This window comes from Chinchilla lanigera, unplaced genomic scaffold (assembly GCF_000276665.1).
Source record: "Chinchilla lanigera isolate Chin_1 unplaced genomic scaffold, ChiLan1.0 scaffold00018, whole genome shotgun sequence".
Lineage (NCBI taxonomy): Eukaryota > Metazoa > Chordata > Mammalia > Rodentia > Chinchillidae > Chinchilla > Chinchilla lanigera.
Window position 1 is genome coordinate 58,334 of NW_004955419.1, and position 16,087 is coordinate 74,420.

Sequence of the window (16,087 nt, forward strand, 5' to 3'; positions counted from 1 at the left end):
GGTTCCTTCATTGAATAATAAAAAGCAACAAGAAACAGAAGTTGTTATAACCAGAAAGTATCAATTGACATTATAGCAAAAACACAGAGATGTCTTTCAAAATGTTTCTACTTCTACTGAAAAACTGCACTAATGACCTCACTGAATGTTGTATGTTATAAACAGGATATAAGATTAATCATCACAATAGAAAGAAAATGGAGCAATGGGATTTATAGAAGGTGGGAGGTAGGTGGGAAGCAAGGGTTTTAAAAAGAGCACCAAGCTGTATGACGTGCATGTGCCCACTCCCCAAGATGATTTTAAACTGCATGAACTGCAACTATGAACTCATAAAAACTGCATTGAGATTCCTTCTAACTCCAGAAAGAATGCCCATCATCAAGACATCACCTGATGACAAATACTGGTGATGATGCAAGGGAAAAGGAACCCTTCTACACTGATGGTAGGAAAGTGAACTGATATAACCAGGATGGAAACCAGTAAGGAGATATTTCAACAAACTAAAAATAGAAATTCCATCTGACTTAGCACTTCTACTTTAGAAGTTAGGCAACTTCCTGAAAGAGTTAAAACCATCATATTCCAGGAATATGTGCATATCCACATTTATAACAGCCCAACTCATAATTTGTAATTATTGGAAATAACCTATGTATCCATCAACAAATGAATAGATAAGACAATGTGACATTCATTTATAGTGCAGTACTACTCTGCCATAAACTTGCATCATATGTAGGAAAATGGGTGTAACTTGAATCTCTTATATCAAGTGAAGTACATCAGACATATTGTCTTAAGTACTGAGTGGGTTCTCTTTCTACAAAACCAAAAATGTAAATGAAGAGCAAAAGAATAGGTAGATAATAAGAAATATGGAGACAGATTTTTTGCAAGATAGAATGGTACCTAAAAATTGAAGGACTAGAGACCAAGGAGATAACAAGTGAATTAAAATGTTATGTGCATGTACCAATTCCCTAGAAAGAATGTATTTATTATGTACTACAAAAAGATTTATAGCAAAAATTAGTCATTGAAAAAGCAGAACAAAATCATGTTCTTGGGGCTGGGGATTTAGCTCAGCGGCAAAAGCGCCTGCCTGGCAAGCGCAAGGTCGTGAGTTCGGTTCCTGGTACCGGAAAAAAAAACAAAAAACAAACAAACAAAAAAAAAACAAACAAAAAAAAACAAAATCATGTTCTTACACAAAAAATTAAAACTTGAGAAGCACACTAAAAATAAACACAGTAAAATGCAAATCAGATTCCAACTAGAATTTATTTCTCAATTAGTGATGGGGCTTCATGAATATCTAAAATATCATCTCTAATTATTTTGTCTCTTTGTGCATTTTATAAAGAGACATACATAATGTTATGTATTATTTATATATTATATGGCATACTCTGGTGGATGTGGTCTGTCTGTTACTAGAAAGATATCTGTTTTCATGAGAAACCGCTTTGAAGATATCAATATGTAATACAACAAGCATTGTCAATTTCCTACCACTTTATTTGTAACTCTGTCTTGTCTGTACTGTTCTTTTGCTATTTTGTAAAAGGTTGTCTGTCTGTTAATGGTTTCCTCCTTTTATTTTTAAAATAGAAAAAAGAACACATTGTGGTAAGCCAATGTTATTTTCCTAGGAATACTTTTCCAAGAAGATTTTCAAATGAATACCAAAGCCATTAATACCACTGAACTGTCAAACAAGGTTCACTGATACTTGCAGATTTCATATCTGTGCCAAGTGAACGCTGACTTCCATTCTTGTGATTCTTGGGAATGCAAGCTATGATGCTACTGTGAAGCCACATGTATGGTCAGTCAAGGGTTAGGTGATTGGGCTTGGACTGCTTTACCTTATCTTTGTATCTATTGAAGGCATAATGAAAGTCATTGGAGGGATTGATTCTGATATTTGTCTTCTGGCCATCCGTTATTCTCTCCTTCACTGTGGCTTGTTCTGGTGGATTTTTATAAGCTTGACACACAGTATGAAGACTGTAACATTAAGAAAGGACACAGTGGAATTTTTGTTGTGTGATAACTTTATAAATTCTTTCATCTTCACTGTTCTTGCATCATTAGTGTTTCGGGTGTCGATGAGTAAGGCATTTAGAATTGAAAAATGCCAATCAGACTGGGTGGAATTCTGTGTTAGTGATGCATTTTTGGAGCTTCCTTTATTCAACCAGTCTTACAGTAATATTGTCATTGTGAAATAATGAGAGATGTACCTCCATGCTCTTAGTGCATTCTAGTGATGCAGTGAAAAACTTAATGGTCCCATTTAATATTTTATCTGAAGAAATAAAATTAAGAGCCTCAAAATAAGCTTCCAGTGGAGCAGCTAATCCTACTTCTGATACTCTTGAGGCAAATTTGGAGTAGAAGAAAATAATCCGTCTTCATTCACAGATAAAGTTCTTATTATGTTAGTAGATTCAGATGAGGAAATTATGATCAGATTTGAAATCACTGAAAAATATGTTCTCTTCAGAAAAGATATTGTGATTGACCCTCTATGGATGAATCCAGTGTCATTGCTGAGAAAAAAATACTCAACAGCCAAAGTTAAAGGAACGAAAGTTTATTGCAGCTCAGTTTGTAGAGATTTCAATTCATAGTTGGCTGGCTCCAAGGCAGGGTGGTATGGCAGGGTGGCATCACAGAGGAGAAACAGTTTGTGGCAGGTACAAGGCAGCAAAGTAGCAAGCAACAAGTGGCAACAACAGCAGCCCTCTTTCCGTCCCTTATATTTTGCCCAGACTACCTAACGTTTGTGCAAGTAGCACTCAAACTCAGGGTGGTGCACCCTAAATCCTAGTATCACACCATGAATCAATCCGAGCATTGTATCTTAATCCCATCATCACACACTCTAGATATAGCCTCCTTTGAGAAGCTCTATTGATGACCATATGACTATTTGGGGGTTGGGGGGGCATCTAGACACAAGCCGTAACACCAAAATAAAGGTAAAGCCTATCTTTCCTCAAGACTGAGAAAGCTTTGTTTTGTATATCATAATAAATTCTTATTCTGTTGTCTTGCAAATCTGTGTATTAAAATGAAGTATTTTTGTAGTGAACTGATTCTTGCAATCTACATAAATCTGATATTTTTTTCTTTTTACACAGGGCCCCACTGGGTAGTCCAGGCTGGCTTTGAACTCACTCCATAGCCCAGGCTGATCTCAAACTCATGGTGATCCTCCTTCCTCAGCCTCCCAAGTGCTGCGATTGGAGGTATATGCCACCTGCCTGGCCTATAAAGCTGACTTTTAAATGTCAGTTTAATGTAAATTAAATTGGCTGGACTTGGAGATATTCTGAAAAACTTACGATAAAAAACGTACGCACATTGTCGTGTGAGTTGATTGTGGCAAGCATAAGGATTTGGGTCCTCTCTCTTCTCTTTGGAATACATGACGCATGTGTTTAACAAAAAATCAGAGAAACAGCTTTACTATTCTTTCCACTTATCTTTGAGATAATGTGATTATTTTGAAGTGTCATATATCAGTGTCTCCCTCTTTTGGGTTTCAGATATCGTATCCAATGATAACTTTCTGTTACTTTTGTAATTAAGTGAATTAACTTTGGAACACGGTGCACCTCCACTGAAACATATCTAGAAGGATATTGACATGCCTCACTTTTGTGTCAATTGTTGATGTTTGATTACCTAATTTGAGTATCTCTTGGGCTGCTTAGCACTGACATGCAGAAAGGAATCTGTGTCTTAGCAGCATCACCGCAGGTGACATGAAGGACAGTGAGAGATCCTCCACCCTCGGCTCCTGTTCAGCTCCTGTTCCTCATACCACCTCTGCATGAGGCTTACCAACCTGTCACTGCGGCCATGGAGTTACTTGACTAGTATTTTTAGGAAGTCACTTGAATAGGTCTCCCTACTAATGAAGGTGTCTGAGAATACAGGTCCAAGAATAACACAAGGGTTTTTTTATGTAGCTCCTCTTAGATTTATATGATGTGTGAAATTTATTTCAGAGGAAATTTACATAGTTTGAATTAGATTAGAACTTAAATATACTCTTGAAAGAACAGTTAATTTAATTTGAAGACAAAGAAAACATAGTGAACAGTTTTACCCTCAAAGATGATAACATGTTCTCATACATTTTCTAGAAAGAAAATAATTTTTTAGCTTTCTTAACCTGTACATTAACAACTTTCCCTACCATATTATAGTATATACATGTTTGCTTTCCTCTAGTGCCAAAGCTGAAAATAGTAAAAATGTACCTATAATGCACATTTTCTTATCCTTTTTGGAAAGAAGTTTGCATCTGCTTCACTGGCTCTACATGACTAAGGTTGAGAGATTTTATGCTAGATTTGTGTAACTATTTCTCGTTCTTCTGTCTTTGTGTGATCAACAATATGCAATAAACAATGAAAAACTCCAAGATTTATCCTTAAAAGAAGTTTAACACATTGAAATGGAGATCATGTCAAGGAGAAAAATGAAAACAGTGTACATTATAGCATAGGAACTCACTACTGCACTAATGAAACCTCAAAATTAAGAACATTTTGATTTATTAGAGGAGAAAGTATAAGAGCTTAAAAAGCAGAATTTTTATTCTAAAAATTATAAATTGCTCTATAATATAGAAGAATTTCACTGAATTAAGGACCTTTGCTTGAAAAATTGATGTGCTTCATATGTTCATATTTGATTTAATTTTTAACAAAATTCTTTCAGAAAAAAGGGGTGAGGATGTAGCTCAGAGTGAACACCCTGGTGCAGGAATAGAAGGAATACACTAGGTAGGGTCAGAAAAGGACATGGCCCTTTTTTTTTTTTTCCGGTACCGGGAATCGAACTCACGACCTTGCGCTTGCCAGGCAGGTGCTGTGCCGCTGAGCTAAATCCCCAGTCCCAGGACATGGCCCTTTAGAACAGGAGAAAAACAACCTCCGTGCTGTCCCAAGAATGTCAATAACATACCATCAGCAATCTTGCTTTTGTAACATTGTCCACCATAATTATGGCAGTATTGGACCCAAACCCATAGCAAAAGAACAGACCAGCTGATTGGGTGAGACTGCCATCAGAAAGGAGAACCACCACCTTAATCCTATAAACACAGCACTCCTGGACATATTCCATGGTTACCAAGCTTTGGGGCCCCCACACCTTTGAGTGGCTTCATATTTTTACTTCTGTCAATAAACTTTACTCTTGCTTTACATTGTTTCTAACTCCTCTTTCTCTTTCTACTTGGAGAGAGAAATAATTCTGGGAAGCTCAAAGGTGGATCAGACCGCAGACCTATTCAAGGACACAATGCAATTTGGGGGGATTGCCCAGATTCATGAGAAGACTATAAGGACCACTGGACATGGTCAGTGTGGCCTACCCTAAACAGGAGTGAATACGAAAGGTCACTGGTGTAGTTTGGGGTTTTGCAAGGGCAAAATTTCAGATGAGGAAATACAATACAGGACACATATTTTATAAGATTATGTCTAATAGTCACCCAAAGAATCATATACAGAGAGTTCAAGAAATCTGTCCACACACAAAGATCAAAGAATCCAGCTGAGGACATGGATCCCATAGTAATATCCTGAATGAGTCCAGCTGAAGACCAAGAGCCCATAACAATGCCTCCCATGAGTCCACCTGGAGGCCTGGAACCCATGACAATGTCTCATGCAGGCCTGTTTCACAGATCTGTGCTGGGAAGGCCCAAAGGTCAGTGGTTGTAGTGGTTGATTGATTATGTCAACTTGAGAAGTTTAGAAGCATAACTAAGCTTGGCTCAGCAATTGGCTCAGCAATTTTACACCCTAGGGTGTAGAGGAGCCACCCTAGGGTGGATTATCACCTAGATAATATAAAAGGGCAATGAAGAAGGACAGAGGTACTTCCATTCCTTGTGGAGGAGCTCCAATCTTCACCTTCAGCTTGGACTTAGTCTCCGGGCTTCTAGTGCAGGCTCTTCGGCTTCCACCTTGGATCCTTCAGCCTACCGTCGCAGACTCATCGGCCTCCTGGTACGGACTTGCACAGAAGTGTGCAGTGAACTCCAGACCCTGGACTGATTCCTTCAGTCTTCAGTGTGCAGACACCCTCTGCACACTTCCCCATACAACTCTCTGGCTGACCGTCGTAAGCCAATCTTGTCATTTCTTATAATTTGTACATCGTGTGTTGTATCTGTTTCTACAGTAAAACCCTGACTGATACAGTGGTGAAAGTTAGAAAGTCTGTGGCAGCGTGCTGAAGGATCTGTGCTAGCAGGCTGAGGGATCTGAATTTGAGCCAGGAAGTAAGAACCAGAGCTCCCCTGAAAAGGGCCACAGTGATCCTTACCAACAATGAGGTCCTAAGCTTCTCTGATGATGAGGAAAGCCAAGTTCCCATCTGGAAAGCCAACACAACAAGCTTCCCCAGGAGACTGAGCAGTGCACCATCTTCCCCTCCAGAGCCAGGAAGTGATGCTCAAAGCAAGGACCAGGGTTCCCCCAAAGTGAACCATAGCCATTCTCAGTGACAACAAGGTCCTGAGCTCCTCCTCTGATGAGAATAGCCAAGTTCATCAGGAAATCCAGCATGACAAGGTCCTCCAGGAGAATAGCCCAAGAGAACTAGCAGCTCCCTAACAGCTTCCCAACAGCTTCTACAAGCTCCCAACAGCCTCTAAACTTCTTCCTCTCCAGAGCTGCCTCTTATGTTAGGAGCAACAATCCTTAGGTGTGCCTCCCACACTCAGCATCAAGCTGGTTCCATTCAGCTGGCTGTTACAAGTTGACCACCCCTTGTCAATCCACTGCAGTCACTCAATCCTCCTCTTGGCTCACTTTCTATAGATACCCCACTTAAAGATCTAGCACGGTGGATATCTCTTCACTGGGCCTCTTTAAATAATAGAGGTCCCCATTTTTCAGGAAATCTTCATAACAGCTCAAGTGCAAAGCACAGTAAGGGACTCAGCAATGCAAACAGCTTCCCAGCAGTCCACAGAAAACTCGCAGTAATCAGTACTCCATGCAGATTCTAAGGTAGTCCAAGAAAGCTGGTGTTTGGCCACCTTCTATCTTCTGGTCCTCCACTGGTCAGAGATGTATCTGACCAAGTTCATGCCAAGATGACTGACCCTAACTTCCGCCTTCTACTCTGCACCTGGTCTGTGGTTTATACAGACCTGCCTGTTGCTGAGAGACTGAGATCCTGCTCTGTGCCTGATGGAGGACTGTCATGGTTTGGTGAGAATATAGGACCTTAGGGCCAGAAGGGAGGGAAGAAAGACTTTAGCTATGACCCGGTGACCTCTCTGTCCGTGGGCTCAAGAGCACAGTGAATGCCAGGTACCTATGTTTTGCCATTCAGGTCATTTAATTTTCCTGTTAGGGAATAAAAATGGGCATTTCAGATTGATCCCTGACTACATCCAGATAATCTCCCTTTCCCGGTCACCTTTCACTTGTATTATCACTTTCCAGCTTTACCCACTGAGTTACATAGTGACCTCAGATAAGAAAAGGAATTCATGAGAGAAAAATGTACAGTGGAACGACTCTAAGCCATGGGATTGAAGGCCGCTTTGCCTCTTGCTGAGATAGGGGGGTTCCTTTTTGTCTCATTTCCCCCTTCTGTCATGCCCCACCTCAGGGAAAGTGGATCTTTCAGATTAGATTATGGTTAGATCCTGACTTCGTACTTCCATTCACATTTCACTTCTTTTGTCCTGGCCTCACTTTCCCAGGCCATTTGCACAGGGATGTCAGAAAAGAAAGGGATCTTATGACAAAATATTGTGCCAGGTAACCTCTGTTCCTGGTACATTTTGTGTGACTTCTTACTATTAGTTCATCTCCACAGATTTGTAAGAATCCTGTTCAACCTTGATTGGACTTAGATGGCTCATTCTGGTCCTGTTTTCATTACCAGTTGTGATAGTTACAAAAAAAACATTGAATCAGCATGACTCTGGGTGTGCCTAAGGGGATTTACTGAAGACAGTAGACCAACCATGGGTAGGCTTGTCTCCGGAATGGTATAAATGGGAAATGAAACAGGCAGTGTCATTTCTGTTTCAGCAGAGGAGCTCTGGGCTTCACCTTCACCTTAGATGTCCTCTGCTGGCTTCCAGCACAGGCCCTTCAACCTCCCAGCACAGCCTGTCCAGCCTTGCAACCCAGACCCTTCAGCCTTCAATTGCACACCTTTCACACGCTTGATACAGACTCGCCAGCATACTACACTGAGCTCCAGGCCTTCGACTGCACCCATGAGCTCTCCAGTGCCCAGACAGCCCTTTGGCACTCTTCCACACAGCACGCTGTAGGTGGCCATTGTAAGTAAATCTTCTAAATCCTTATATATTTGTATATCTTGCATTAAATCTATATGTCTAGTGATCCCAGATTGATATACCCCAATTCATTTGGAAACCTGACCATGAATACGATATTGGGTCTGGCAAAGGAAAGTGCCTGTATGTGTGTGAGGAGTTGCTAAGAGAGAGATAGAAGGGGGCTATAAGGGATTATCTCCCTTGGGACCCCAAGTGGCAATCTGGTTGAGATGGGCCATGGCTCCAATCCACCAATGGGTCTAGCTCTCATGACTCCCAAAAGTGGTGGGATGAGTGGAGTGCAGGAAAAACTAACTGCAATAGAACTCCTGAAAGTGCGGGATGCCTATCCAAAAGGGTGATGTACCTTCTGGGTACCTTATGCACCATCATTGAGGTTTTTTCTCTCAGTTTTTTCTAAGAGAAAACAAATCAAAATAACAACAACCAAGACAAAAACAAAGCAACACAAAAACAATAAAAATGACACAGAATTTCAAAACAAGGTGACAGGAAGTTAACAAGGGTTGTTATATTACATATTGTTATCTTCAGTGAAGTTGCCGGCATTACCAGACGTAAGAATGCGAGATTGATCAAACAATGAAAGAGAATAAAAATAATTTTAAAAACCATTAAAAACAGAGAAAAAAAGAAAAAAGGAAGGAAAAATACATATGGATATACAAGGGTAGCTGGGATAATTGTACTGCTGATGTCTATTGGCTCTCTCAGTTTTGGAAGAAAAAATATCATGGGTAGACAACTGCACTGTGTCAGGTTGGAACCTTGACAAGCTGTCATAGGTGGACATCCACAAGAAGGCAAGTTGTGGCTTTGGCAGACATAATTGCCCAACTTGGCCCATTCCTGGAATGTCTACATCTACTTAATCATTAGAAGAAATTAGATGCCCAAATCTTAAAGAAATCGCCTCTAGTTTTCTATTGCATTGATGCTTGGCCTCATGAAAAGTGTCCAGGGGAGGGGGATTCCTTATATTTAACACCATACTCCAGTTAGGCTTCTTTTGGAAAATGGAAGGAAAATGGAATGATGTGCCCTATGTCTAACTCTTCTTTCTCCTCTGCGACCATCTGAGTGGGTGTTCTGGTGTTCCCTTGACCCCTCACTGTTGGCAGCACTGATATCTTCCCCTTCAGAGGGATCAAATTAGTGAGGGAGAAACACCCCCGGAAAAGGAGGAAGATTAGGTCCCTACATGCCTAAAGTACAGGGGTCCTGTCTCAACTTGCTCTGACTCTTGACTTATGGCTCCACCAAAAGAATTACTGCCGCTCTATTCCAATTGGAGGGAAGAACTAGAACAGGTCTTGTTTACTTTCTCAAAATTGGAAAAAATGAAACATGATCTTGGGAGTTACACCGATGACCCAGATGGATACTTAAGAGCTTTTGAAAGACTGACATTTCTAATTAGGTTTACCAGGGATGATGGTATGTTTCTCCTTAGTGAGACTCTTAATCAGAGAGAAAAAGAAACGGTTCTAAGAACAGCCATTAGAGCTGAAAATGCATGCCATGAAGCTCATAGAGGAGCTTGCATGGGGTAAGCAAAGCAAAAGCATATGTGCCATAGGGGCCATGACTTGCCCTTGGTCCAGTCCTCAAGGTATTTATGAAAACCGTCAGGCAAAACAAGCCTGTTTGCACTTTCTCTACTGCATCAAGGACGGATAAAGGGAACAAGGGTTAAGCCCATTAACTGTACAAAGTAGGACAGATTTACCAAGAGAAAAAGGAACCCACCACTTCAGTGCTTTTGCAATGACTAAAGCATGCCTTTTTCTGCAGACCCCTGGCACCTGAGAGCCAGAAATAACAGTTCTCAGTTAGAGCTTTCATGGCAGCTCCCACGTCTTCATTTTACCCTTGTCCCAAGACCTTTAGAATGAAAGAAGAGGGAATTATTCTCCTACAATATGTTGTGTCATGCGGGGTTCCCCCATAACAACCCTCCACTTCTTGTCTGACAGCCTTACTCCATTGAAGAATGAGAAAATGAGGTGAGGCTGCTTCAGAGTCAACACCTCCAGCAAAAAGTGAGCAAGTCACAGTGGAAGTGACGTGAAGCAAAAGTTTATTTATGATGTGGCAAAAGCAGGAAAAAACTGCCTTAACAGTAGTGTGTGGTGCAAGATAGGAGGACCCGACTGGACTGCCCAGTCAGTTCTGGGGGTGTATTTTTACTTCTAGCGGTAAGCTCGCTTCTGCAAGTAACTGTTTCAATGATTGGTGCAATCTAGGCCAATCGGGGTCTTAGCCATTGTTTCTGAGGTGAGAAAAAGCTCAGTGGTCTAGGCGTTTCTCCAGTGCACAGTAAATACACATAATAGTTTCACAAGAGGTAGTTTCCTTAAGCATATAATGCACAGTAAAGCATATGGTTATTTTATAAATGTCAGCCATCCAGGTTTTGCCTTGTATTTTTCTGCCTATGCCCCTCTAATTTGGCCTGACAAGTATGTGGATGGTCTGATGCTTTGTGGGAAGATTGAGGATACAACAGAGACACTCAGACCATTAGTTGCACCGAGGACGGGATCTTTACAGACTGCAGTGCCTTTGTTCAGTCAAGAGTCAGGAGGGCTGGATATGCTGTGATGGGCAACTTGGAAGTGTCAGGTCCTTTGTGCCCGGATATAAGTACCCAAAATGTAGCACTTATAGCCCTTACTCACACCCTCAGGCAAGCCAAAGCACAGAGAGTAAACAATACAGACTCCAAGTGTCCCCTTTGTGCTGTGAAAGCTCATGCTCTTATTTGGAAGGAATGAGGCCTATTGACTTCAGAGACCTCACACTTTATTGAGGCTGTGCACCTGCCTCTCCAAGTAGCAGTTATACATTGCCCAGGACAGTAAAAGGGGACTAATTCCCATTACCTTGGGCAATAAAGGGGTTGACAAAGAAACCAAGGCAACTGCCTCCAGACACCTAGAGTGTCCCTTTCTGTGATCCATCAATCTGCTGTCCACTAGTCTATTTGTATATTCCGACTGAGATGTTTTACAATGCCAGGAACATGAGTGGACCCTTAATTCTGAAGGGTGTTTTGTTATCCTCACTGAGCAGCCCTTTCTACCTGGCGACCTATGCTGGAAGATAATTAAGGATATCCAGAACACCAACCACCTAAGGCAGAAAAAATAGTTTTACCATGGTTACAAAGGCCTTCCTGGGACATACCATAAAAACAATATTACAGCAAGTATTCCAGGCCTGTGAAATATGCTTAAAGACAAACCCACAAAACTCCCAACTGCAAGTCCTGGTAGAACAGTACTGATGTACTTAGCCTGGAGAGGACTGGCAGCTTGATTTCTCTCACATTCCAGGAGGCTGACACAGCCACTTTGTCCTGAGCCCGGTTCACACACACGAGATAGATAGAGGCATACCCCACCAGGTCAAAAATGCCAAAAGAGTTCAGAATTCTCTCCAATAAAATTGTCCCACAGTTTACGTTACTGCATAGCTTCTGATGCAATAAAGACCCTGCTTTTCACCCCAAGGTTATTCAAGGCATTTCCAAATCCCTTGGTCTTATTTACCGCTTGTACAGTGCCTGGTGACCGCAGTCATCAGGACAGGTAGAACGGGTTAATAATATACTCAAAAGGCATTTTTTCAAGCTGGAACAGGAATGTAAGTCCACGTGGAAACAGCTCCTACCTGTGGATGTTATATGAGGCAGCAATATGCCCAGGTTTCAGGGGCGGTCTCCCTGTGAGTTCTTGTATCGGAGTTCTTTGCTCAAAAATGACATTCTGGTTGATGAGGAGACCCATAACCCTTAAGGGTCCGTAGCAAAATTTCAGTAAATTTTGTCAGGCTTGAGGCAAATAAACCCTGGACTTAATCCACATTGTAAGCCCCTCTTCTTCCCTGAAATCTTGGTACATATTAAGACTCTAAATGCACAGAACATAACCAAACCCTGATGGGAAAGTCACCACAGAGTGAGCTCTTCAGTGTGTATCGCAGTTCATGGGAGGGGGCATGAAACCTGGATTCACCGTTCCAGAGTAAAACAGTGAACTGCTTCTGCTGCAAACCAAAAAACATCTGAGTCTACTTACGCCTGTGAGTCCCTGTAAAATCTCGAATTTCTCTTTAAAAGACAATAAGTATGACAAATAATGGGGAGGATAAAAAAAAAAAATCCTCTGCTCTGGGTGTGCGCAGGATTATGGATCCTGTTGGAAATTTGGTTGATTTTACAGTTAGGGTATTTTCTCCATTTGGGGTGCAGTCACTCCTCTCGTGACAGGAACTGACCATGTGGAGGTTGTTTATGGTTTGGACGTGCTACCCCTCCCCTTTTGGAGGGGGCTAGTCTTTCTCTTCTTGGAAATACAACACTTTTATGGTTAGCGGAGACTCTCTCTTCTAGCTATACTGATTGCTGAGTCTGCTGTCCAACCTGAAATGTGGTACGCCCTGGCTTGAGATTTATCCTGGACTCCTCTTTTATGGAAAATGGCAAAGTCGTGATGGGACCCCTTACGGTGTTGGGTATTGCAATGCCTCCTTGCCATCGGTGTACAGGAAACTGGGGTTGAATGTGATTGGAACTATCCCCAAATAGTGTACATACTATAAACCAGACCTGTGAGGAGGAGGTTTTTCAACCTCAGGGGCCACTAGGAACAAGACTTAGTCACTATAAATGGGAACCCATCACTTTGATTTCTTAGGGGTCATATGCTCATAGTGACCCTCACACAACTAACTATGGAAAAGTGGCCAATTCAGTCAAACCACACTGCCAGTGCAGCAGAGGTCACCCTCTCAACTGGAAGTAATTTCCAGGACCTCCAGTGATCCCTGGGCTCCCAGGTAGGTGTGGTTTGGAGCATAAATAAATGCCTGACTGGATGCCTGCCCATCAGAGAGGAGTTTGCGTGATTCTTAACAGAACCTGCTACATCTGTACGTTACTACCTCTCAATAGATCAAGACTCAGACTAATGTCGTTTTGGACATGGTTAAGTGACTCCATGATCAGGAAGTCATCACCTCCCTGGTGACCCAAGTTTTCTCTCAGATCAAAACTTAGCTCACTAACTTCTATATCCACCTGGTTCCTTTCGCTCGTGGCTACTATTTTGCTGCTTTGCCTGTTTAACTTTGCACACTAAACTCCCTTAGCATGTTCATTTCAGATCATGTCAATGGTGTCAAAATGCAGATGGTCCACCAGATGGAGCCAAACGTGCAGGTTCCTCTTTCCATCTGTAGTGGCTCATTAGACCAGACTCCCAAGAGAAATCAACCACTGCCCCACCCAGCACCCTTTTGAGTCAGAAGAAGCAGCGGCTGTCATCCTTAATCCCAACAGCAGATAAATGATTGACTATTTCCAGGGGCTGCAGAAAAATGGAACCCCACTGATACGGTCAGAAAAGGATCACAGACTGTAGAATTTAGGAGAAAAATATCCTCTCCAGTGTCCCAAGAACGTAAATAACTGGCAATCAGCAATCTTTCTTTTGTAACGTTGTCTAGCCTCGTTGCAGTATTAAACCCAAACCCCTACCAACAGGACAGACCAGCCACATGGGTGAGGCCATCCCCAGAGGCAGGAACTACCACATGAATCTCATAAATACAGCAGCACTGGCCACACCCAGCAGTTACCCAGCCCTGGAGTCCCCTCCTCAGAAGGTCTTTGTGTCTTTTTCTTCTGTCAATAAACTTTACTCTTGCTTTCACTGTCTTTGCCCTCTCTTCCTCTTCCTGTGTTAGAGAAAGAGACTGGGAAACCCACACACAAGCCGCATCCCAACTCTCGGCCTGCATGTCTATGTTGGTCGTTGCATTTAGCGACACCTGGTGGAAACAGCCAGGAAGTGTTCACTTAAGTGGCTGTGAGGATGTAAAAGCCAGCCGTCCTTGTTCTTAGAACTTTGTGAGTTTTTTTTAAAAACACCAAAGTGCCGGTATCTTGGTTCATGAACTTAATTCTTTCCACAAACCCTGTCACAAACCAAATTGCTAGTGAAATAAATCAAATTCAATGTTTAGGTTGAATGTTGGCCTTATCGGGAAATTTGAATCGTGAGTCTTCCAACTTGGTTTGACAAAGGAATTGTGGGAAGAATTATGTTTGAGAACAGAGGTGCCATTCTATTGTGATAAATGCAAGGAATATTGTTTCTTGGGTGGGGCTTCACAGTTTTCTAAGGGAGTCCGATGGAGAGCTCCACCCTGATCTCTTTAGATTTTATGATTGGCAGAGGAGCTCCAGAGGGCATCCACCTTGATCTCCTTGGCTGAAGTGGTTAAGGCAACCCTTTGAGGGACTCCACCCTGATCTCTTGGGAGTTTCTATGGGGGCCTCTGAGGAGAGGGGCTCCACCTTTCTCTCTAGAGAGTCGGTGGACTACGGCCTATGGGAGCCCCAGGGAGCTCCACACTTTTGTGTAGAGCATACTATATATCAAGTAATTAAGGGAGTTTCGGAGTAGGGGGCTCCGCCCTAATCTCATAGGAGTTTCCAAGGAAGCCCCTAGATGGCCCCACCCTCCTCTCTAAGTAGAATCCTAAGGTTGGGTGCCACCAAGAGGGCCCCGGTCTTCTAGTAAGGTACCAGGATCTCCATCAGAATTTCAAGCAGAGACATTTTCTTAGAAAGTGCTTGAGACTCACAAACAGTGCTTGTGACCAAACTCAAGAACTCACCCACTTCTGAAAAGAATGTCATCAAAAGGACCCCAGACCCAGTTTTCTCTCTTCATAGGGCCCAGGACACACATGGAAAACAGCCTGCATATCCCAGCCACATCAACATTAGTCCATATGCTTAAAACCTAGGAATATGACCCAGAATGGAGCTAGTTGGAGCCCTAGTGGCTCTACCCTTGTCTTTACAGTTTGCTTTCAGTATAAGAAATGGCAAGAGATGGGCACAGAATGGTACCTGTCTGATTATAGTACTATTCTTCAACTAAATTTTTTCTGCAACACACAAGAAAAGTGGTGTGAAACTCTTATTCAGAGATTTGTGGCTCTTGACTTTTGGAAAAGGCCTCAAAACCCAGTAATTAAAGAGGCCTCCAAAAAATTGGTATGTTTGATGATCCTGTCCTCAGATACCTGTCTCTCTGCTATAGGTCTCCCCCAATGGTTTTCATTTTCTTTTTCTTTTTAAATTAATTTTTTGATACACTTTTGATCACATTCCTCATAGGGAATTTATACCTGTATATATCTGGATTATTCTTCTCTCTCCATTCCCCTCCTCTGTTCAACCCTTCTTCTTCTCCTTCTTATTTACCAAAACTTTCCTTTCCATTTTTCCTTCTGTTCTTTTGTTTTGTTTTCCCTTGCTTGTCTTTTTCTTTTCCATCCTTGTTGCCCTTCTCATTTGAACATTTTCTTTTTACTTCTGAATATGTATCATCCATTTTGGTCCTTATTGACCCTTTGGGTTTCTCACACAAAAGGAACAATGCAATATTTAAGCATGTGTGTGCAATTTATTTCACTTAAAAATATGGTCTCGGGGCTGGAGATTTAGCTCAGCAGCACAGCGCCTACCTGGCAAGAGCAAGGTTGTGAGTTCGATTCCCGGTACTGGGGAAAAAAAATGGTCTCAATGGTTTCTACAGATGTGAGAGCCCCAGACAGACCAGTATTTTCAAATATGACCCAATGGCAGTACACTGCCTTTTCTGTGTTAAACACCTGAGATCTAGATGAGGATGAAAGAAA

General features: G+C 42.0%; 1 pseudogene; it reads left to right on the forward strand.

The window, feature by feature from the left end:
- Positions 1-1,901: 1,901 nt before the first annotated feature.
- The window catches only part of LOC102018290, a 232,123-nt pseudogene continuing 217,937 nt past the window's right edge, over positions 1,902-16,087 (forward strand).